Source organism: Macaca thibetana, chromosome 6 (assembly GCF_024542745.1).
Source record: "Macaca thibetana thibetana isolate TM-01 chromosome 6, ASM2454274v1, whole genome shotgun sequence".
Taxonomy (NCBI): domain Eukaryota; kingdom Metazoa; phylum Chordata; class Mammalia; order Primates; family Cercopithecidae; genus Macaca; species Macaca thibetana.
The window spans coordinates 78,151,091-78,177,774 of NC_065583.1; positions in this window are offsets into that span (position 1 = coordinate 78,151,091).

Genomic DNA, 26,684 nt, shown 5'->3' on the forward strand with positions numbered 1-26,684 from the left:
CTGGGGCCCAGAGACTGTCACTGATTACAAGAGGTTAAAAATAGTAATGACAGCCACTAGGTGGCTTTTCTTATCCCAAAAGGTCAGAGGCCCTACTTGAACAGAAAAGTCCTCATTAAAGAGCTACAAAACTGTTCTATTAAATAGCTTAAATAACAACAAAAGTAGCAGCTATCGTTTAGTGAGAGCAGCTCTTGTACTAGGCACTCTGTTAAGTGCTTCTACTTATTATTTCTTTTAATTTCTACAACAACCCTATAAGGTAGGTTATTATCCCACAGGTTTAGAAACTGATGCTTAGCAAGATTACATAATTTGCCTAAGTTCTCCTGAATAGTAAATGGGGAAGACAGAATTTGAACCCAGGTAGTCCAAGTTATATCAATAAAAAGAAAAAAATTGAAGAAGAAGAAAATGAAATTCCTGTTTATATTCAGCTCTTATCATTGCATAACTCTTTCTAGAGACTTCTATCATTCTTTGTTGCCTCCAGAGCACTCCAGGGCCTTATATTTTTTCCAAAAACTCCTGTTTCTGGCTTTATCTTCCACTGTTTCTTCTAAAGTACCCTACATTCCACCCAAACAGGGCTACATTCTATTTCCTTACCACACCCCACCTTGTTAAAATTTTTCGGACCCGATGATCTTATTTGTGCTAGTTCCCTCCCCGAACTATCTCCTAACTACTGATGGCCCAGTATAAATTGTTCAGATTCTAGCTGTCCTTCAAACATCTATTCAAGTGCTGTCCATCTCTACTATGAAGCAATCTCAGATGGTCCTAGATAAATAAACCTTCTCCCTTTTCTGAAATTATCTGTCTTCTGACAATTATCATCCTTTACCTTATATTTTATTTTCTGATGGTTATCTTTTCTAAGGTATTATATGCTCCAAAAATGATACTTTATTATGTGTACTTAATGAATGAATGAATATTCAAACTAACTGACCATCGTTGCCATGAACTGTGAGTAATTTGTCATCCCTTCATTTAATAATGGAAATTAGAAAATTGAAAAGCCAGTTCAAAGGCAAAACTAGAACTCAGTTCACCACATGCCTGGCCTTTCTTCCATATGACATTCTTTCCAGATGTAAACAGTTATCTAATTTCTTCCAGCAGCATCCAGAGCTCTAAGGATATGGTCATCTCACCCACCACCACTACTGGCATTCACCCACCCAGGTCATCTGGGAATCAATACACAGCATTGGGAGACCTGAAGACAGATGCACCATCCAAAGGACTAAGAATTGGCATGCTGCCTGCTTCCAGAGCCCAAACATGCCACCTGCAGTCCTGAAAATATATCCTATCCCATTGCAAATGCCAACACTAGCATATACCATCCAGGGGCCAAAGGACTGCCCCACTTGGTGTTCTCATTTCCAGCAAAGCTGCACCACAGCCTCTATAAACAACCTCAGCCTAAGTCACTGAGGAATTCACAGACACCAATGATATTATCAGAGCTGAAGAAATTGTAGAAAGACTATGCTATTGGACCCACTCAGAATCAAAGCCAAAGCATCTTACCCAATCAACACAATACATAGACCTATAGAAAAAAGTATTTCCTTATGACAGCCAATCCATAGAATTGGAAAGTGTTATACCAGAGGCACAAAAAAACATGCAAAAGTAGGGAAACATGACATCTCCAAAGAAACATAATAATTCTCCACAAATAGATCAAAGAAAAAGAAGTCTGTGAAATGCATGAAAAATAATATAAAATAATGATCTTAAGGAAACTCAGTGAAACACATGAGAAGACACATAAACAAAACAAATAAGTCAGAAAAACAATTCAGGATATGAATGAGAAGTTCAATAAAGACATAGATATAAAAAAAGAACCAAACAAATTCTAGAACTAAAGAATTCTATGAATAAAATAAAAAATACAATTGAGTGCTTTAACAATAGATAGATCAAGCAGAAATCATTTCTGAACTTCAAAACAGCCAATTTAAAATAATCCAGTCAGACAAAAAAAGAAAAGAATTAAAAAGATTGCAGAAAGCCTATGTTTGACTTGGGAGATACCAAAAAGTGACCAAATTTTTAAAATTTGGAAGTTCCAAAGAAGAAGAAATGAACAAAGGCAGACAAAAACCTATTTTGTTAAACAACAGCTGAAAACTTTTTATGTCTACATCAAGAGATATAGAAATTCAGGTGATAGGAAGCTTAAAGATTCAAAAATAAATTCAATCCAAAAAAGTCTTATGCAAGGCACATAATAGTGAGTGTCCAAAGTAAAAGACAAAGAGAGAATTCTAAAGCCAGAAAGAGAAAAACCATCAAGTCACATCTGAGGGAATGTCTACCAGATTAACATCGGTTTTCTCAGTAGAAACCTTACAGGCCAGGAGAGAATGGGATGATATATTCAATGTGCTGAAAGAAAGAAAACTGCTAGCCAACAATACTATACTCGGCAAAGCTATTCTTCAGAAATGAAAGAGAAATAACATCTTTCCTAGATAAACAAAAGCTGAGAGAATTCATCACCACTTGACTGACCGACCCTACATGAAATGCTCAAGCTGTTAAGCTTTACGGAGCCCTAATCTGGAAGTGAAAGAATAGCTATCACAAAAAGATACAAAAGTATAAAAGTCACTAGTAGAGCAGATGACAAATGAGAGAAAGATATCAAATTGTATCAATTTTTAAGACCACAAAATCATAAAAGTAAACCATAAAAGAGAGACAAAAGAACAAAAGATATTCTAAAATAAAAAAAAAAAACACCCAACTATATGTTCCTTCAAGAAAATCACTTCACCTGTAAAGACCTATAAACTAAAAGTAAAGGGATGAAAAAAAATTCCACACAAATAGAAACCAAAAGCCTGCGGGAATAGCTCTATCTATATCAGACAAAATTGACTTTAAAGAAAGAAAATATGAAAAGAGACAAGGAAGCTCATTATATAATCATAAAGGGGTCAGTTCAGCAACAGGATATGGCAAATAGAAGTATACACCACCCAACACTGAGCACACAGAATATAAAGTAAATATGAGAGCTAAAGAAATAGACTCCAATATATTAATAGTTGAAAAATTCAACACCCCACTTTAAGCATTGAACAGAACATCTAGGCAGAAAACAAAGAAACATTAGAATTAATCTGCATTTTAAACCAAATGGACTAAACAGATATTTATAGAACATTTCATCCAACAGCTACAGCACACACATTCTTCTCATCAGAACATGAAATATTCTTTAAAATAAAGCGTATGTTAGGTCACAAAACAAATCCAACAAATTTTAAGAAATTAAAATCAAATCAAGTATCTTCTCAGGACACAACAGAATACCAATACCAAATTAATACTAAAAAGTTAATACCAGAAATAACTTTGGAAGCTGTACAAATTCATGGAAATTACATAACATGCTCTGGAGCAACTATTAACTCTTTATTAAGCAGGAAGTCAAAAAGTGTCTTAAATGAAAATGGGAACATAACATACCAAAATCCAGAGGACACAGCAAAAGCACTGCTAAGAGTTTATTGCAACAAACACCTACATCAAAAAGTGGAACAAATACTCAATTTAATTATGCACCTCAAAAACTAGACAAGAATAAATCAAACCCTAAATCAGAAAGAAATAGCGCTCTGGGCTGAGCAAGTTGCCTTGTTTTCTGCTCCTTTGTTGCCTTAGGTGTTTCCTTTCACATCTCTGTTGAATTCCACTGTTTCTTCTTGGGTTATCTATTCAACGTGTAATTATCTACTGTTTTAGCTCCTCTTTGTAGAGAAGGTGAGTACCAGATGCCTGTAGTTGACATGTTGAAGAACTTCCCTCTTTTTTTCAGCTCCTCTCTTGAAAATATATTATTTTGTGGTTAAAATAAAAATATTTAATCCAAACTCATCAATTCTTTCCCAGTCCTACTTCTTGAATATTTCTATCTCCACAGGTCCTCAATTTCTAGCCCAAATTATCTCAAATACAGATTAAAAAAACATTTCCTTCACTAAAATTCCAACAGAAAATTTATATCTAGGCCATGTTTTAAAATAGAAGCCTGTGATTTTTGTTTTTACCTGATTCTACTCTTGAATAAAAACTACCATTTGCCTGAGGATGTACCTTGTTCCAGAAGGTGAACTTTACCACCACCCCCTCCCCACTGCCACTCTGACTGCTACTGGTCCAGATGGAAGCTCTCCCAAGGAGGATCAGCCACTAACCCTTCTTCAGGGTTAAGGTGTCTGTGCAAGAGCTCTTCTGAAGCCCTTTACCATTCTTTTGATTTGAATAAATTGAGGTTTATATCATTTTTCTAAGCATTCTGATCAACCCTCCTGTACATCTTAACTTGAATTCCAACCTGAGGCTCATGGAGGCATATTCAAATCTCCTGTGGGAAATTCTCAAAATATATATGCCCTCTCCATCCTCCACGAAGAATCACTCCCTGATAAGCCACATTTTTTTAGAGGGCTGGGTCATCCTGCTTAGGCAGGGTGGGAGTGGGAAAGCTAGCATGTATTGAATTTTCCTATGTGTCAAGCATTAGGATAAGCACTTTATATTTTTTATCTAAGTCTAATCTAAACAAAACATCCACTGTTACTATATTATCATAGGTGAGAAACTAACACTTGAAGTTACCTAACATGCTGATGGTAACCCAGCAATTAAATGATTAGAGACAAAATGTAAACAAATGATGCCTAAATCCTGTGCCCAAACTCTTACCCACAATGTTACATATAGTACCCCCTGGCAGAAATTAGTCTTCTTAAAGTAGCACTTCATCAGTAATACTGTTTGTCTGATCTCTGTAGCCTGGACATCAGCACACTCACTGCAATAGACAGGGTCTACTCAGTCCAGCTAGTTGTCATAACAACCACAGGGGTCATGAGGACAGCAGAAGAATTTGTTGAGAATGGCAGAACCCATGCTATACCATGAACACTACAGGCACTAAAATACTCAGTTTAACTTAATGATACTGATATATAAAGAATATTAATCATTGTTATACTCACAAAGATTACACAGTTCTAATGTTAATGTTCAATTCTTCTAGGTGATGCTAGGTAACTAATGACCTTTATGCTGGTCTGATCTGTAATTCCTTCTTTAATTGTATTGTCCAAACTCTGCTTAACTCCTGTACATTCCCCCTTGGCCTGGTTCTTTGTTCTCCTGCCCTACAGAGGTCATCATCTTGAAGCAGGCCTTAATTACCACTTATATCAATGTTTATCAAAGTACAGGTTTTGACCCCCATTAGTAAGTCCGGCAATGAACATAGTACATTGTGGCCAGCATTTTAATGACAACAGAATAGTTTGAATCGAAAATGTAATGGTACACCATGACGTTTCACAAAGCTTTTGCTCTAATATGAAAATATGTCGAGGTCTGTACATACTAAATTTTTGGATGGCAGCCAAAAAATTTGAAAAATATTAAAAAAAAAAAACAACCTTAGTCTTTGCATATGTATTTGTTCAAGTGGTCAGTTTTATGTTCAAAATCTTAGAAACAGTATTTAGATGGTTACTTCCTTTTAATTACATTTGTAATGTGTCTGCTACTAGTTGCTTTGTTCTTGAGATCCTGGCTTCTGTGGTCATTGCTGCACAGTGACCTGGATCCTTGACTGCAGTATCTCAGATGCTTTACTGTTTTACTTTTATTTTATTTTGTATTTTAGTCTATTTCCTGATATTCTTCATTAGAGATCTGGGAGATCTTATATGACATTTACTATTTTTGGAGGTATCTGTAGTATTGTTGACATGACTTCTGTCTTATAACAGTCACCTGAGATGCTGAGAGAATACTGAGGACAGCAAAGTAAGGCAGGGAAAAGATAAAAGTAATAAGGGGAAAAAGCAAGATGTAAGAAGCAACACAGCAGGTTTCCTGTAAAAATCATATTAGACACTAACCCCACATTTTACTTTCAGCTAGATAAATATACCTTTAATGTGTAATGAGGGAGTTGGAGAGAGAGCCTCGTCAGTTCCCTCGAGGATTTCCTGTCAAGGAGAGGGTCAGTACTTTAACAGCATGCATTGCTGGCTCGCCTGTGCCTGCTAATGAAAAAGCCACAGTATGAGTATGCCAGAAGCCCCTTAGTCAAGTGCCTCTATTAAAGCCTGAAGCCCCTTTCCATTCACTATACACTTGATGAGGTTTTTTTTCTTTTCCCTGTCTCCAGAATGAAACTAGAAGTAACCAATTGTGACTGTTGACTATCGTTCTTGAATAAATCACATCAAGGTCTGTGTGCATGTATCAAAAAGATATTTTACGTTATCACAACAAATGGAACATGTAATGCTTGCACAGTTCTTCTAAGAAATCTCTATCCAAATTAGCTTGCTAATTACTGCTGCTATCTCATAACAGAGAGCGATCAGCTCAATGAGGTCACCTCAAATGAGGTAATGGAGCTATAATTGGATATCTTTACTGCCAATCATTTCTTCCCTAGAACTGGTTAGAAAAATGGTCAGCAAATCTTTGTAGCAAACACTTCTTGGACAAACCTATCTGTTCTTAAAAAGGATAATGATAGATGAGGGTATTTATATCTCCTCAGACACATGAGAAAAAAATCTCAGGAGCAGGAAGAAGCCACAAACTAGTGCAGTGACATTTAATGTTGTGTACTATAGTTTGGAGTAGAAAATTAAGATAGCAAAATCAGCCAGGTATGATGAAGTGTGCCCATAGTCCCAACTACTCAGGAGGCTGAGGTGGGAGGATCACATGAGCCCAAGAGTCAGACTCCAACCTGAGCAACATAGTGAGACCTTGTATCTAAAAAATAATAATGAATAAAAAAGCTTTAAATGATATCAAAATAACTTTCTCATACATCTTTAGGTATCCTGCAGTCCTAAAATATCTAGCCTATTGCTTATTCTACTTCTAGTATATGCTAAAAGGAAAACGTACATCTACATAAAGACTTGTACACAAAGATTCATAACAATATTCATAATAGCCAAAAAAGGAGAAAACTATCAATGAATATATAAAATATGGTATATTCATACAATGGAATATCATTTAGCAACAAAAAGGAGTGAAGTTACTGATATATAATACAACATAAATGAACTTTGAAAATATCATAGTAAGTGAAAGAAGCCAGCCACAAAAGACCACATATTATATGATTTCATTTATGTTAAGTGCTGCAGCTGCACCCCAGAGCTCCCGCCCCGCCATGGGAAGGGTCAGGTCTCCCGCTGGTCCCCGGCTCCTGCCTTCTTCCTGGAGCAGGAGGCCCAGGTCTGCAGCCACCAATGCAGAGGCTGTAGCTGCACCCAGGAAGGCAGATCCTGCCTGTTCCCGGGTCCCCCAAGAGCACAGTGAGGCTCCATTCACAGCTGAGGTTGGGCGGCTATAGCCCCGCCCAGGAGGGTGGGGCTCCTGCTTATTCCATAGAAGAGGAGCTCCGGGTCTGCAGCTGCAGCTTGGGTGGCTGTAGCCACACGAGGAGCTCCCGTTCCAGCTCAGAAAGGGCAGGGCTCCGACTGGCTCCATGAAGTGTGCAGCCCCTGCCGTTCTTCCTTGTTGCAGCCGGCATGAGGGCAGCAGCCACTTCTATCAGTGGGTATGGGAGTTTCTTTTTGAAGTGATGAAAATGTCCTAAAATTAGATTATGGTGATGGTTTCACAACTCCATAAATAAACTAAAATCATTGAGTTGTATATGCTAAATGGGTGAATTTTATGGTATGTAGATTATATCTCAATAAAGCTATTATAGAGACATAAATACAAATACAGACACAGATATAGACTGATAGACATCTAGCTCAAAGAAACAAATCACTCCCTGTTTTGGTCAACACCGTATTACTGGAGCCTACTAAAGTTTTTAAAGTTTTTAAAACACCATATTACTGGAGCCTATTATTGTCATTTCTCAAATGAATGCTTTTTCTGAAGTGAGTTCTAAAATGGACTTTTAAAAAATGAAAATAATAAAGAAATTTAACATTGCATCTAACACCCACCCCTGCCAATAAAGTAAGCAAATTTTTCTAATTTTTAAAGTTGAAAAGTCATTCATTCTGTTTAAAAAGAAAAATTTGTGTCTTCCCGACAGTGTACTTTGTTACCAAGTTTAAGTAAAAGGAAAACAAAAGCCAGCCATATTCAAAGGGGCTACATTTTCCCTGCATAGTCTAGTAATGCATTAGCATAGAATAGCTATCAGGTAAAGTGGCAAAACTCCAAATGGCATTTTCATATTTTGTCTGTTAGTAGTGCACTGAAGTGGCTCTTGGGAGGATGTGGGGGATGAGAACAGGAGTGAGCAAGAGGGCTTTAAACATCTAATCATTGCCATTACTCATATTGTCTAGAGCCTGTGCATGAGATTCAGGCTGGCCTCAGAGCATGAAGACACTATGAAAAGCAAACAAGGGTTTTGATTTTTTCAGAATCTTCTCCTGGATTGAGATCTGTCTCCTGACCCCCAAATAATGGAAACAAGATTCAAGCCAAGCAATTTATAACCACTAACATGGATTCAAAGGATCACGAGGGAGAACTTAAATTTTAAACCAGTCTTTTCTTTTTTTTTTTTTTTTTTTTTTTTTTTTTTTTTTTTGTTGAGATGGAGTCTCGCTCTGTCACCCAGGCTGGAGTGCAGTGGCGCATCTCAGCTCACTGCAAGCTCCGCCTCCCGGGTTTATGCCATTCTCCTGCCTCAGCCTCCCAAGTAGCTGGGACTACAGGCGCCCGCCACCTCGCCCGGCTAGATTTTTGTATTTTTTTAGTAGAGACGGGGTTTCACTGTGTTAGCCAGGATGGTCTCGATCTCCTGACCTCGTGATCCACCCGTCTCGGCCTCCCAAAGTGCTGGGATTACAGGCTTGAGCCACTGCGCCCGGCCTCTTTTCATTGTTAATTCAGTTGGCTCTCTCTCTTATATCACTCTGTGGGTTCATATTTTAAATGTACTTTGCATATGCACAAATAAGGTGAGAATCGTGTAAGTTGCAGAAATGTCCAGAAATCTTTATAATTCTTCAGGAAGGATGTTTTAGTGGTTCTGCCCAAGCAAATATTATTTAATTTTCCTCTTAATGTGATATTGCAGGTGTCACTCTGTGATACAGAAAATTGTATTTCAAAATGTGTCCTTCAGGTAAAGAAGTTATTTTGGGCACACAGTAACCCAAAGCTAAATACTGAACATGAAGTAAGAAGATTGCAAAAATGGAAACCAGGAAATCTAAATTCTATTACCAGTCTTGCCATTAATCATTATCATGTGACCTTAAATTACATATTTTTTGGAGTCTGAGATTCTTCATCTGTAGAATGAGACAGCTGGACTAGCATTTCCTTCAGACACAAAATTTTCTTGACACCTTTTCAGGCATCTTTTATCCTTATTCTTTCCCTCTTCTCACTTTTCTTTTTCCTTTTTAGGTTGTCTGTATCTGCAAGGATATAGGGTGAGAGAACAGACCCTTAGTTCCAAACAATTAGTAATTGAACTCTAGCCTCCATCCGAAGAGTTCAAGACTTTCTATTTCTGTGCAGAAAATGAAACAGAAAACCAACGGTAAGTCAAGATCTTTGTATTTCTTCTCCTTTACCAGTCCTGAAAAGGCCTTCTTAGCAAACTCTCATCCTTACTTCCAACTCCAACTTCACATCTTCAGTTCAATTCTCCCTCTGCCTTATGCAGTCTTCATAGCTAATACTCTCCAGGATTTTTTTTAATGCATCCTAGATAACTCTTCTAGAATTATTATTATTTTTTCAAATGGAAAAATAGTCCACAATTCTTCCCAAGTCACTGGCTGGCCCAGGCTTCAACATAAAAAATTCACTATTATCATAATTGGTAAATATTATAATTTATTAATTCACAGATTTGCTGTTTCACCTCTTTTCACACAAATCTTACTAAAACGTCTATCTGAATTTGGTCAGTTATTTGGTTTTGTTATAAGCCATTGAAGGACATAGGACTTACCTGTCTATCTAATTCATGATATGTTCAGTATCAAGCTTGTCACACACAAATGGGCACTTAGTTCATAATGATACTAGGGGAAAAAAAGGGCAGTAAAGTTCACAGAGACAAAGCCATGAGGCCAAGCAAGTGTTATTTGGTACCTAGAGGATCTCCATCCCTCAAGTCTCCCTGACCTAACTCCAATCCCCAAGACATCCAGCGTCCTCCATCTCCCATCCCTACCTACAACTGTTTCATGACCATCCCTCACCCATCCAGTAAAAAGGATCTAATAAAGAAATTCACAGTAATTTGTGAAAACACATTACGTGGTAAAACTTCCAGAGATATTTGTGAGAACCAGATACTAACCCAAAGAAATAACACTCTAAAAGTGGAATTTCAGGAATTTCCATCAGGTGATCATTTGGAGGATGGAGAAAGGATCTCTCTAGGCCTTCTCCCATTGCATAAACCTTGCCTGTTCCACTCATTTCTAAAGATGAGCTACAGGAGGAGGATCATGAGAATAAAACTGCTAGATATGTTGCCAGGATCTTCTTTCCAGAACTTGTGCTGTATAATCTGGGTGACAGACTAAGATAGTTCCCTTGAAGGTGAGGCTCCATCCAGCTAGCAGATCAGAGAAAAGGTCAATGAAACACAATTAACTTCCATCTGATAAAATCCACTGGGTTCTCTAAGAGATGAGGTTGAATAGTTGGATCTCACTGCCAAATCCATAGGGGATTTTATAAGAAACAATCGAGTCATTACAGAAATATTTCTAAGCACAAAAGCAGAGTGTTACATAGTACATAAAAGTCTGGTTCCGCAAAGTGCCCACTTACACCTAGAGTAAGTTTAAGAAATGACACAAATCATATATCCTCTCAGAGAATCACAACGCACATTAACCTATTAGTGTTTCTGAGACAAACTTCTGGAAAGAACACTGGTAAACTGTCTTGGTGTCTGTGTGGTTTTTTTAATAACATCTATTGACACCGCTTAGAGTAAATGTTATATAGGCATGTTTCATAAAACATCATCCCATATTTGCTGAAGTGTCAAGAATTTAACAAAGAACTGTTTTGCCTTGATGGCAATATTTGTTTACTATGTGTTTGATCAATTAAGCTTTAAAGCTAAATAGAAACAAAATACTAGTAACAAGTTTTAAAACACTATAGCTCAATCACTATTTCCAAACAGTATACACTCTTCTGATCCTTTTATATTAGCATATTTCATTGGTACCACAACATATTCTACATTTGGTATATTTTTATTAAATCTAACAATCTAAGGAGCATGGTTTATCTTATGAATTTCAAACTAACCAAGAGAAACAATTAGAAAATAAAAAGATTTTATAATATTTCTTCTCCCCAGAGTCCAACAAATTGTGTAATGGCCAGTTCTGTGTCTTTTTTTTTCTGCAGCTGGATTACAGCTCTGAAAGCATCTATCAAAAAAATGGCTTCTTTTGCATCAGGATATTCACGACTTCATGAATTGACCTCTAGAACAAACCAAAATGCAAAAGAGACCCTAACTCTTAAAAGGATCCACAAAATTGTCACCAACTTATAGGAAGAAAGAAAATGTCTATAATTATATAACTTTTCAAATGAATGTTTCTCCAACATATTAAAACTGTGTGACGAGATTTATAATTTTGTTCTTGAACCAAAGCACTGCACCAATATCAAATGTGACATTGAGGTATACAACTTATATCAACATCACTAATACCCTCATATTTTCCCCCTCGGGCTGCATATGTGAACAGTAAAATATTGTATGCCCTTTACTCTCTCTTTTGAGAGAATAAGTACAGTAAAGCTTATCTAATTTTACCTTTTACATTCCTTGCTAAATGTTCCACTTTGTGCTTAGGTTGTTTGCTTCCTAGAATGCCTTTAGGCCATGATGCATGAAGCTGATATTTGGGAAAATTAAGATCATGAAAATAAAGTGGCTTAAAAGATAAATAATTCATCCAAACAAGGTCCTCTTCCCCACCACCCCTTTCTTTTGAGATGAATCTTGCTTTGTTGCCCAGGCTGGAGTGCAGTGGCGTGATCTTAGCTCACTGCAAGCTCCACCTCCCAGGTTCATGTGATTCTCCTGCCTCAGCCTCCCGAGTAGCTGGGACTACAGGTGCCTGCCACCACGCCTGACTAATTTTTTATATTTTTAGTAGAGATGGGGTTTCACCATATTAGCCAGGACGGTCTCGATCTCCTGACCTCGTGATCCACCCGCCACTGCCTCCCAAAGTGCTGGGATTGCAGGTGTGAGCCACCATGCCCGGCCATCCCTCTCAAGCCATTTTACGATCAACTGGCCCAAGTTCCTCCCAAGACTTCCCAGATGAAAGAAAATAATAGCTATGGTTAGAAATAATAAAATAAAGAATTAGGCTGAATTTAGAGAAGAAAACTCAAAGACATGGGTCTTACGTACTACCTGAATTTCTATCACAGTGCAAACTAAAAATAAAAGAATACTCTTCTCTTGATCCTGAAAATAAAATACAGAGAAATTCAAAAGAAACCCTAACCATTGGTTTCATTTCTCAGTGGAACAATCTCTGTGTGTATCCAATATGTTGTGATGTACTTGGAAGTCTCATGGCCTCACTAATGAAACGTGAATCACAGATTTCAAGTTCAGCTGAAAGATTCAAGTGCTCTGGAGAAACTCACACACTAACAAAACTGAAATCTTGTCTTTTTATAAAATAATAGTACTGTGTTTGAAACCTTGCGAGGATCTCATAGCTCAACCCCTCTTCTTTTCAGAAGAGGCTCAAGGAGGTAATTGTCTATTGAAGATGAAATAGGTTGTTAATGGCAGAACCAAAACTGAATTCAGGTCTTCATCACTCCATCCAGTGTCTTCATTGCACTCAGAGTCCTTATTGCACTCAAAACAATGTAATATGGTTTCAGAGATCATGAAACCACTGATTATCCAACCCAAAGTTGTCAAATACTTTCAGTCTTTAGCTAAGAACTGACACACATCGATTCCAGCAATAAATCTTGCTTGTATTTCTACAATCTCATGGAAGGACTTCATGTTAATTCATATTATATCCTTTTCCAGAGTCTTAAATGTGCAAAAGATACAGAAATGCATGTTATTTTCCCCTATACTTTGCAGCTCTGCCCCACCAAAAAGACTGAAGTCCTCAAAAAGATGGCTACAGCTTGCGGCTGTTGTTCACCACAACTCAGATAGAGGCTTGTGAGTGTGTAAGGTTGTGCTACTCAGTTCATGTATTAAGAGAAGCTGCCAAAATGAACTGATGCCAAAAAAGGCATGCTGTCATACTCTGACCAACTTAATATCATAACCAGAAAATATTCAACTAACAATAACAGATAGCCCTCTGTTCTGAAAATGGTCCCTTTGTTCTCCCAGTATTTGCCATGATAATAATGAGGTCTTTCAGCAGGGGCAGCATCAGTAATGTTCATGTCAGAAACCTGGGGTTCACACATCCGCTCCCCAGAGGTGTGCTCTGCCTTTCTGGACCCTGGCCATGGAATGCACAAACTGTCCCGTTACCAGGCAGCCAGTCAGCGACCACAACTAACTGTAACATTGGCAGAGCTTTCCCTTGAAGGAGAAAAACAAAAGCAACTACCTCAGAAAATGTGAATACAGTTTTCTCTGAATCAAGCATCCATATAAATCACTTAAAATTGAAAGGTATTGGCCAGGTGCAATGGCTCATGCCTGTAATCCCAGCACATTTTGGGAGGTTGAGGCAGGAGGATCACGAGATCAGGAGTTCAAGACCAGCCTGTTCAACATAGTGAAATCCCATCTCTACCAAAAAACACAAAAATTAGCTGGGCATTGTTGCGTGCACCTGGAGTCCCACCTATTCAGGAGGCTGAGGCAAGAGAATCGCTTGAACCTGGGAGGTGGAGGTTGCAGAGAGCCAAGATCGCACCACTGCACTCCAGCCTGGGTGACAGAGTGAGACTCTGTCTCAAAAAAAAAAAAAAAAAAAGTAAAAGGTATCAACATTCAAAGTTCAGAGTCACTCCCACAAAACTACTGTTTCTGTTCCTGGACGGTTCTAGAGATCAAAACAGTCTTGAACATTATGCATAAAGTTTGTGAGTGAGCATTTTTATGTTGAGAGGATTCTTAGCTTTTATATGATATTCAAAGAGATATGTGACCCCAAAATATAACTTTTTAGTTCTAATTTAAGAACATTTTCCAAAATCCATAAAGTTCCCATCTCCTACAGATACAAAACCAACCTTCTACATTTGTAGCATCTGACTGCACTTTTAGGGCTAGCCTTTTGTCTTATCAAGGAGATCTCCCGATGAGCCCAGTAATCAGTTAGCCAATAAATGTTCATTGAACACCTACTGTGGGCCACAGTTACTGGCTGCTACCAGCCTACTACCATTAAGGAGAGTCAGAAAAAAAAAGCCAGAGTATCCGAGTTCAGATTTTAGCTCTGCCACTTCCTGGCTGTGACCTTGGGCAGGGTACTTTAACTTTCCTTGCTTTAGTTTCCTCATCCATCGGTGAGGGTAATTATAGTACCAGCCTTATACTCTTACATGAATTAAAAGAATGGTGTATGGAAAGCTCTGAGAGAGTGTGTGGCCCCACTGAACTCTATTTTCAATATCATTAGCAAGAATTTATCAGTCTATATACAGACCTCTCATCACCGTGTACAGCTTTGGAAGGAATACAACTCGTCTCTTTCACCTCACTGTCTGCTGGTAGAAAGGATGGAGGAGAGATCCATCAGGGTTTTTGTCTTAAGAGGACCTAATAGAGAGGGCCAAGTGTAGTTTCAGACTTTCTGGGTCAAATGCCACATAATCTTGCCATTTAGAATCCACAGCCTATGGCTGTCAAAATTCTGCTAGCCCAACTCCTTGGTAAACTTGGAAGATTTTCCATCAGTATTCCTAGAAGCCCTATCCTAAAATCCAAAATGTTCTCAGAAGGTCCCTGCAGGGCCTACGTAGTACTGGTGCAACTCCAATTCTTGTTCTGCCTCATCTATTGACTTAACGTGCAGATTAGAAGGAAAATCCCTCAACTGTTTGGTGTTTGGGTTTCTTAGTAGAATTATGTTCTATGAGGATAAATGAATAAATATCAAACAACACAATTATTTCTTTCCTTAAGAAGGGAACACTAAAAGCAATCCATCTATTTTCTTTTGTGTCTCACCTACTCAGCCTGAGAAAATTTTCTCAATGGCTCCTTGTCTCCAAATCCCCTCCCAACTTATTCTTGGGTTTGGAACAATTTTTATCCCCTCAATTTTTGAGGGAAAAAACCCACTTTCTCCATAGAGATTTAGCTAATGTAGAATTGTGTTTTCCATCCGAGTTTGCCCAACAACCATGTAAAACTCATTTCAGCAACATGTCAAGCAATTTTTTTTAAAGTAATCATTCTGTTATAACAATAAACGTACATCTTATATATGCCATTTTATGTATGTATATTTGGGTGAATAAATATCCTTTCATGTGTCCCCAAATCTGTCTTTTAAAAATGGAATCCATTCTTTAGAGAATTTTTATTTCAGTGACTCTTCACAGGATATTAGCCCAAAGTAGAGGAATACTCAGGATGCACAAAGTTTTGAATATACTAGTTTTAAATATGCTAGTGGGCTATTTGATCAACCTTTTGAAGCAGACTAGGAAGGATCTTGGCATTTGTAATTATTGGTTTGATATCTTCAGGGAGGTAGGAATGTGTCTATCCTGCTTAATCTATGCCTTGAAGCTAGCACAATGTACAACATACACTAAGCTTTAAATATTTATCTAGTAGAATCATAAATTTCAGTTATAGTTACTGATATGATCACAGATGGAATTTGACTCTGCTAATTTTGAGTTTATATTCTAATTGTAATAGAACTTTAAGGATAAAAAATTGTAGAAAGCTTTTAGGGAGAACTTGAGCCTAAATATATTATAATTATGAAGAAATGGTGGCATATACATCAGGGGCAGCCTGAGCAGTGACTGGAGCATGAGAAGAAACTCACAGTATCTTCTCTCTGCTCTATTATTCTTTGTGCATCTGCTTCATTCTTTCTCCCTGCAAGTTGACTTTAGTTGCTATAGAGCATGAGTATGTGAATCATGAGTCTTAACCCATTTATGCTGGAAGTTGCAAATTTTTGTGTGAAAAATCAGACCTTGATGATGACCTTGAGCAGGATATAAATAACTCCCACAAATTTAGCATTCCAATAATGGAGCACTAGGCATAAATGGGTTAAATCCCAGTGACAGTCACAACCTCTTATCAGCATCCACACATGAAGGCTGCTTAACGTGCATATTCATAAAACCTATGGCCAGAGAATAGGGTAGGAAAACGTTTGTAGCAATCATATCTAGGATCATCATGTTAGGGTCAGTTACTCTGCATAAGATGAGTAACAACAGCAAGGGCCTACCCAGTAACACTTATGGGAGAACCAATCTCAAAAAGGGAGATTCCCCTTTATCAAACATGAAAAATAGAAGCCTTCGTAGTTCCAAGGGACTTTCTCCCTCACAGAAGTAGATGCTGTCAATCCACTCTTTCCAAATTCTTACAAGTTGAGTCTCTTGGCTTGGATGATGAGACCCAGATTGATACCTATGCAGCTGCTCTTCAAGTTGAACTACTATCATTTGCCATCAAAGAATCTTGAGTGATTAGGGTGACCATATAATTTTGCTTCTAAATCAGAACACTTTGAGAGAAGACACTATTAATAATTATACTGGGACAACAGATGTAAGCAGAGAATGTCCCAGGCAAAGTGGGACATATGTCACTTTATGAATAATTCACAAACTAGTATTCTCTGTTTCCTCATCCACATGGAGTAACATGATTTTAGCTGATAGCTTCAAGTTTATATGTTCTCAGGTCCAGGTCCAGGTCCTTGTGAGAGAATAATTTCTCTCTTTCAATCCCAATTCCAACAAACTGAAAGACCAATTACTTGTGACCAAGAAGGTGAGGTCATACTATACACACACACACACACATACACAAATAAACCCTGGGAGCTCTGCAGCCCTAACACTGTGTTTTTTGGAGTATAGTGTATAGTGTAGGGAAGGAAGGGTTGCATTTCCAAAAAAAATTGAGATTTTAGGAAGCCAACTGTTGGGATTTTATCCTACTTAACATAGGTTTAAATATATAGATGTAGAGAAGACCTAGAAGCCAAAGAATTCTCAAAGTAACTATACAATTTAATGAGCTAGCTTGCCACAATTCTGTGGCTGCTTGAAGAAGACACAAAGTTCCTATGTCAGAGACAAAGAATTTTATTACTCATAGCAAAAGCAGTCACTACCCACCACTACTAAGCTGTAGCCCATAACACTGTTTCCAGCTCTGACACCAACTGACTGTATTATCTGCAACAAGTCACTTGGCTTTTCAGATATTTAGTCCTCACCTTTATTTTTGCACTAGGTAGACACGGCCCAAAATAGATTTCAAAACTACTTTAAGCAACAGTTCTCGAGAAACTATTATTTTTACTGGGCTCATAACAGTAGAATCAATTACCCCATATATTTAAAAGGTTACTATGTTACACAATAAACTACAAATTAGTTTGAGATTACAAAGAAGGTATAGTTATCTGTAATTAAAATTATAAATAGAAAACAAGATAAAGTGGACATTTTTCAAATAACACTGGATTCAAAACTTGACCTTTCGTAGAGTTCCGTTACTGTGTTGATTCAGCAGAAAAGCAATGAAGTGTTACATTGTGAGTGTGAGTTTGAAACAGGAACCCTCTTGGGTAAATGCCATTGAACCACACCAAATCCTTTATTTTGTTAAAATCGCCCTCTCAGATTTTTCCAACTGATTATACATATTTGTCCTTCATGCTTCATCAGTTTCAACTTGTAGACATAAATAAAATGTTTTGCTCAGTGAATTCATTCTATTATAGTCACTGTAATTATGACTTTATCTTTAAATGATCCATGTTATATTTTTCTATGCTGTAAAATAATTTAGGATGTATTTGTTGGGAATTTCACTCTGATTTTTGCAGCAAGGTGAGGTAATGTGACCCAATAGTTTTGCTCTACTTTCACATGGACTTTTTGTTCTAGCTTCTCTCACCTTTCTCTGGAATGTTAATTGCATGTGAAATCTGATAGTAATTGGACCAATATACTTACATACAGCTCTAGTTTTTTCAACATTATATTTATTGTGAATTAGTTATTTATAAGTTTCCACAAAAAATACTGATATTGTTTTCAGCGATTCTTTTTCCTTATTCTCATAAGAACATCTTGATTTTTTGAGAGGAATTTGTGTACGTGCATGTGTTTATCATCTTAAAAAAAAAAAAACTTTATTAGACATTTTCAAGCCCTGAGATAACACATTTTAAAATTCCATGACAGAGTTTTAAATGGACAAAAATCCCTTGAAATGCACTAGCAATGATGGAGGTCCCCCTTCTCCTACAGTCCTGAAGCGATAAGTATCATTAACAATTGGAAGTTCTTCTTTTCCCTGGCAGCACATTTTTCTGTGCGTAACTGTGGCATTTTACTTCAGGAACTGCTTAGGCCTGGTTGCAAACAAAGGAGTGGCTTAGAATCATGTGTGTGTCAGTACAGCTAAAGAAGATATAGATGCTAATCAATGGATTGCTAGAGTGGTAAAATTTCTGGCTTTTCACTGAGAATGAACAAACATGTCATGATAAATAAGATTATTGTTCCATCATATTCTGCTTCAAACTCAGAATGCTTCAGAAACCAAATAAAATATATGTAGCCACCTGATAAAACTATGCAGGATTTATTTTTTTCTCATGCACATTGGTTAAAACATCAATAGGTCATAATACAATCGATAAATCCTAAATTTACCAGAGAAAAAGTTAGGACCACGGCATTAATATTTTTAGCCAAATGATAAAATTGATTTTTAAGATGTATTCAAATCTTTAGCCTCATGGATTATTTACTGATTCATTTGTCCTCAACATGTGCCAGGTGCTGGAGAACAGCTGCCTTGTAAACAAGGTCTCTGTCCTCATAGAGGAGCTGACCAAGAGGAGCTCTCCCTAGTCGGGGGAGTCTAGCAATACACTAACGATACAGTAAATAAATTAAGTACAAAAAGTGATGAACACAAGGAGAAAAATAACCAGTTTTTTTTCTGAGAGAGAAAAATAATGTTAGTCATATAGGATAGGCAGGGAAGTTTTATTAAATTAAGATCCAGAAGAGGAAAAGAAGCCTCTTTGGGAATAGCTGGATTTCTGTGGCAGCAAGAAAAGCAAATGAACAATTCAGAAGAGAGGTTGAAGATGCAAAGGAATTTATAGGAGCTCCAGGGAACCAAGAGCAAAGGAGATTGAGCCAGATCAACAAATATACTGAGCCCAGTATGAAGATGAGGAACTTATGGCTACCTGAGAAGGCTGGGCTTCATATCATCACTGAGGTGAACTGGGAAGAGAGGCATGGTTGAATTGTTATAGACTCATAAAGTAATCATTGTTCTGGCATTGAAGTCAAGCAGTTTGCTAAGAGATAGGACAATTCCTAAATAAACTGACTAGGTATCAAAGCATCACTACTCAAATTTGCATCATTATTTTCAACTAATTATAACAGCTTAAAAATGAATATGGTAAATTTGCATGACATATTCTTGACACTATCAAATCCCTAACAACTATTTGTCATGTCAACATTCAGCGAGAGAATAGAACAGGGTGCTAAAGGATCTGATTCTCCATCACTCCTTCGACTTCTGTCACTGATAACTACAGTCATGGAATAGTTTTAAGATAGTAAAGTGCTTTATGCTAGATCTTGTTTTTCCACTCTGCAATTATTTGGCTCAGCTGATTATTGCCAGTGGTAATGGGTCTTTTAATAGGCTAAACATCTTCATGATCTAGTTAGTTTTGCCCTCTTCCAAAGCCTTAACTCGTACCCCTAAAACTCTGCTGTTTTTTCTCAAAAAAAATATCATGTATTGGTGCCTTTTTAAAAAAATTATCTGCCAATACAAGAATAACACAAAGCATAAGTCCTAAAATTATAAGTCAATGGTGTTCCTATGCAAAGAACATTCAATACTCTCTTGCCATATAGTAAAACTCTTGGTTTGTACTGAAACAAGAATTTAAAAAGTAAATGACTCACTGAGATCATAAAAAAAAAAGATAAAAAGAAAAATAAATACCCAGCCTGACTCTAAAGAGCTTTATCTTAAAACTGCCTTAAAATTACCTTAAAAATAAATCCTGTGAAATGATTACCAACAATGACCCAGAAAGAAACTGCCTGTCCATTTACAGGTGAATGTGATAGAACAAGAAGGAAAAGGTTCAAAGTAACCAACTCATTTGAAGTTTTCATCCTTTTTTTCAAAAGGAGTGAAATGGGTGATTATTTTTACTCTCATTTTCAAGATAAATAAACTGCTCTGTTGCAACCTGAAAGATCTTGTTGTCTAGAGGTTACCTGAGAAAAATGGAATTTAAGACAACAGCTCCTGTATAGCATAGAAAGTGAGCTGACTGGCAAAGATTTACTTTGGGAAGCCAGTACCATGGCAAGAACTTCAGTAAAAGTAGAAAATAGAGAATAGAAACAATGGAGACCCAGAGAAAAGTATTAGGTTCCCTTCTAGTCTCTCCTGAAAAACTGAAGTCAGTTAATTGACACAGAACCATAGGTTGAACCTTGGCAGACTGAGAGCTCAGTCATAAGATGCGGAGTTCCTGATGTGTTTAAAGAAAATGTATCCCCAAAGGCATAATAACCAGGTCACCAGAGGTAAGAATTATGCCACAGGAATGGCTGTATCCCTTCATATAAGGTATTCAAATGTTAATTTTCCTAAAACATAAAGACCACTGACCATTGTATTGAGAGCTTCCCATAATGACACTAATAAGTAAGAACAAGATGACACTAGAAATTTTGGGTAGAATAGATTTCTCCTGGCCCCAAATGGCAAGCTTGTTGTGCTTGCACAGGACATCAGTGACAGGAGATATGACAAGTTAACACAATGCAGTCAGGGAATGTGACAAATAGTAAATGCCTAGTTCTAGTGAAAATGACCTTCTGTTCCATAAAAGAGGAACAAAAGATCATGAAGGACTATTTTATCTAGGAAGAAAGAAAATTTGGGCCCACCATACCAAGGGTCTGAAAGTTTCACCATTTCACCACCATAGAGCAATGGAAAAGAAGTACTTCATAATTACTGCATCAAAATCCAGCCCAACTAAGGATGTCTTTGAAAGAAATAAGGTTCCCAGGGTAGCTGGTACTAAGAAGTGGAGGCTAGATCATATGGGTCATAAATTTATCCTTAGCTAGAACATTTCAGCCATGTATGCTTTAAAAGGCCAAAAACACTTAGGGCAGAATAAAGGCATGGTGGTGCCACCAGCTTCCTGCCACATGTCCACATCACCAAAAGAAGTGATGTTAATAGATTCATTCCCCTTTCACAGACCTCTGCATTACAGGGAAACAAGACAATGCATACCTAAACATATGTGACCATCACATTCTGAACCAAAGTCAGTAATTATCTCTCTAGTTACAGTAGCGCTGTCCAATAAGGTAATCTCTGGACCCATGTGGCTATCATGCACTTGAAATGTGGTTTGTGAACTGCTGGTAGAGTAAAATATATACTAGATTTAGAAGACTTAGTGCCACAAAAATGTAAAATATTTCAGTAATAATTTTTACTGGGTACATGCTAAAATAAGATACTGAATATATTGGATTAAATAAAATATATTAAAATAAGCCTACTTGTTCCTTTTTAGTTTTTTAATGTAGCTACCAGAAAATTTTAATTTTCATACATGGATCACAGCATATTTCTATTGGAAAATGCCAAGCTGTAGCTTCCATACAGTACTGAGAAAAAAAACAAACAGCAATGGAAACATGAGTTTTCTTCTCCAAGAAGTCTTGGCTGGAAATTGAGTACTGTGCCTCACAGTCTTTGTATCACTAAGAAGCTGAGAGATGGAAGGCTCCACTTTCAAGGTGACTGAGAAATTAGGAAATCTGTGACTGTATAAAAACTAAACCAGAAATCAATGAAACATACTATTCACGTTGGAAACTACCAGAACTCTTAAGAGAACAAGAGAAAGTGGGCTCATAGAATTGTTGAAACACATTTCATTCAGATAGGCATACTAAAAGCAATCAGTGTAAGGGCTGTGTGAACTCAGAGGCTGACACTGAAGTGATTCTTACTCCAGGATGCATTTGCAAATTTGCTGTAGGCATACATCAACATAAAGCAATCCCAAAAGTGAAGTTCACTCCATGACATACTGAGGATTAGCCTGTTCTATATCTGTTCCAAAGTCCTTTTTGTATTCCTTCCCATAACACAGATCTACACTACAGAAGTTATTTCCCAGACTTCCTAGCAGCTTGGGTTCCAGATACGATTTTTCTGTCAATCAGATACACAAATACAAGACCTGAATTTGGGACTGAGTAAGTGGGAAGGTAGCAGAGCAGGAGCATTCCTGTTGAAAGATTGATTTTCAAGCTGATAGGTGGAAAGCGGCTTTAATTGGACAGGCAGCTCTCTCATGGGGGCCAGAGCGCAGCTTCGTGGCAGCCCGCTTTTGCCGTGAAGATTTGGGAGTGGTTGTTAGAAGCTCAGACTAATATCTATCTCTTCAGCTACAAAAGGTACGTAAAAAATGGTACCTATCTCATAAACTTGTGGTAAGGATTAATGAACTGGTACCTTAAAAGGCTTGGCAAAATGATTGGCACATAGGAATCAGGTGTTAGCTGATATTAGAATTTTAATATTGGGTACTAGGATTTGAATCCAGAGCTCATCATTGAGGAGGTCTGCATAGCAAGTAAGATCTTGGTCAGTGACAAAACTAAGTTTTCTTCTTATGAAGACCCAAGAAAAGTCCCTTAATGTGGAGTCACATGTTGAAAATAAATTGAAGAAGTATCTTCTTCCATAAATTCTCAAGAGATGGTAACTATAGCAGGTAAGAGTAAGAAAATATGGAATAGAGGAACTTCCCACACAGCAATATTCCAGGAAGCTAATTGCCTGAGATTGTTCAGGAAAATGTGTGCAGATGGAGGAGTCATAAATAGAATTATCTCAATAAAAATAACACAAAGCAAAACAAACAAAAACTTCTTTTGCTGCTGAGTTCTCATATTAATGAAAAATGTTAATTGATGGTTGAATGAAGTTATTTTCTAGGACTTTGTTGTTGCTAACTTCATTTCCAGAGGACACCACTAATTAATTCTTTAAATGTCCATTGAGTGTCCTATGTGCCTGGCACTAGGCTGGCATTGGGTATAAAATATCAGAAAGCAGATCAGTGGCTTATAGTTTCAACACTGAGGATTTAGAGGAGCTGAAATGAGAAAGAAAGACTGATTAGAAAAAATGTCAACCTTGGGGACACACTTGTCAGGGTGGGTAGGAGGCAATGAAATATTCCCCATAAATTTTTATTCCTCCGTTTTGCACTTTAGCCTTCTTAGATACTTGCCTTCACCCTAAGAGAAGATCAATAATCAATCTAGAAGCAATGCTATAAGCTGGTTGGCAAAAACCAGGGAGGCAACTATAATTTTTTAAAACAATCTCAAATTTACATAAAAGTTACAAGTCCTATAAAAAGAAATTTATTTCTGGATAATTTAAGTTGCCGGGATGACACTCATCACACTTAAATACATTAATATGTATTTCCAAAAACAAGAATGCTTTACTATTCAATCACAGTGCAACCAACAAAATCAAGAAGTTAACACTGATATATTACCACCAACTAATCCTCAGATCCCATTCACCAATTGTCCCATTAATGTCCTTTATAGGATGTACCTCAGAACCACACATTGTATTTAATTGTTATCTCTTTAGTCTTCTGTCTGGAACAGTTTCTTGACTTTCACTAACTGGGAACTTTTGAGGCTTACAGGTCAGTTATTGCATCACAATATCCTCAATTTGGGTTATTCTGATAATTAGATTTAAAATATCACAGAGGTGCGGCTGTATTCTCTTCACTTCCTGTCAGGTGGCATATGGTCTCTATGACTTATGTACACTTTGATCACTTGATTAAGGTAAAGTCTGCCAGGCTTCTCCATGCAAAGTTATTCTTTATTCCCCTGTAACTAATGGATTGTGCAGAGGTCCTTTTGAACTATGTAAATAGTTCAAATTTTCAATTTGTTATGTATGTCAATATGGATTAGTGGTTTCTGGTTTTATTCAATAGATTATAATCTATCTTTATCATTACTTATTTTGATGTTCAAATGATCTCAAATTTGGTCAGTGGGAGTTCCTTTAAACTGTCTTCTGTGTTTGTTTGATACGGCCATATCATTCCTCGAGAGCTTCTTTACTTTCTGGCATAAAAACATGTTCCAGACTGACTGTACTTTCCCTCCCCAGTCCTGGAATCAGCCGTTTCTCAAAAAAAAAAAAAAAAAAAAAAAAAAAAAACCAAAACCTGATTCCTTTTGTAAATTAAGAGTACTGTCAGCTGTCACACACTTCAGGGAGTGCCCCAGCTACAGATAGCCACCCTGCTCAAGGTTACACTCTACCCTGTGCAGCCCAATTAAGGCAAGTGTAAAAATATGTCCCTGAATATACCTCCTCTAAAATCCAAAATACAGTGGAAGCCAAGACCTAGTCACTGGTTGTATTTCTTGGTATTGGGGTGTTGCTCCTCCCAGGCCTTCTCAGCAGGCGGAGCTATTGAACCTGTGCCTGTGTGTGTACATGAACATTTATATTTCTGTATATATCAGTGGTAGGTTTTAAATGTCCCCCTAATGGTTATTCACATTCTAATCTCTGGAACCTGTAAATACCACCTTATGTTTTGTTTTGCTTTTAAAGAAGAAGAGGAACAGCCTTACAGATGTAGTTAAGGCTTTTGGGATGGAAAAATTATCCTGGACTATCCAGGCTGGCCCAATATCACAAGGGACCTTATAAGAAACAGGCAGGAGCACCAGCATCAGAAAAGGAGATGTGACAAAAAAAAAAAAAAAAAACAAACAAACAAAAAAAAAAACAGAAGAGTGATACAGGGCCACAAGCCAAGGACTGCATCAGCCTCTAGAAAATGAAAAAATTTTGGAAATTGATCCTTCCCCAGAGCTTCCAAGAAGGAACAAAGCCCTGATGACACCTTGATTTTTAACTCAGTGAAACTAATTTTTAACTTCTGATCTCTAGACCTGTGAAAAAATTAATTTAAATTGTTTTAGTCAAGTTTGTGGTAATTTGTTACAGCATCCCTAGGACACTAATTCAACATCTTTTACCACACAGAAACCTTCCTCACCCAACCCAGACTCTAATATTCCACGTCAGAAAATGATCCTTCCCAATCCAATATGAAGGCCCTCTCATCCACTGGGTTCCAACATCCTGAGGTACAAAGCCCTCCTAGAGAACAACCTCCTCATCCTGCAGAGACTCAGTTTTCATGCAGGGCTATGCTCTGTATGGATGCTCTTCTCACCCCATCTAGGTTCCAACTTCCCCTGCCACACACACCTGTGACCCATCCTTCTCTGCAGACATCTTCTTCCCCCTTCTTTTGCTCCAATAACACATTTCATTCCACCCTTCCATGGGCACATCTTTCTTTCATTGTTTACAACCAAGTAACCACCTTCTCTTCCCACCATAGAAAGCCAGACGTTTGTTATCTGAGAAACTGAACCAGGGAGTCTCCAGACTTGGGCATCTGGAGAACTGAGGCAAGGTCTTCATACTTATAAGTGGGAGCTCCTCCTTGTGCTGTTTTCAAAAAAGGCTGGCAATCAGGCTTGTACTTCAGGAGGTAGGTGATTAGGGGAATCTTCCCAGGGGCACGTGAATGGTATCACAGATCTACAGATATTTGGAAGTACACTATCACCAAAAAAAGTACCTCCCAGGCACATAGGTTCTAATTGGCACCTTAGTGCATAATACTTGAATGATTGGACAACAAAGTACCAGATATTTAGGAAAACTTCCAAAATGAAAGGTTTAAAAACAAAAAACAAAGACAAAAGAACTCAGAAAAAATAGAGGCAATACAGGGAGGAACAATTCAAATATATATAAATCATTAAAAATAGGATTCTATAAAATATAAACAAAAGACTCATGAGTAAACATGGAATGAATTAAATTTTAAAATCCAGTAGAAAAATTGAAAGACAAAATTCAGGATTTCTTCTACAAAGTAGAACAAAAAGATAAAGGAAATATAAAATAAGAGAAAATATGATGAAAAAGGAGAGTAATTCCAGACTATATAATATCCAACTAATAAAAATTACAAAAAGAAAAAATAAGGAAAATCAAAGATACAATACAAATTTTAGCAGAGATGACAAATGATACAGATCTCTAAATTGACCCTCATAGTGTCCAACACAATGAAATAAAAGACAAAAAAAAAAAAAAAAGGGAACAGAAAGATCTGCACCATGATGCAACATGGTGAACTTTTTGAACACGAGAGATAAGAAAAGAACCCTTGGCTGGGCACGGTGGCTCGCTGCTGTAATCCCAGTTCTTTGGGAGGCCAAAGTGGGCAGATCACTAGAGG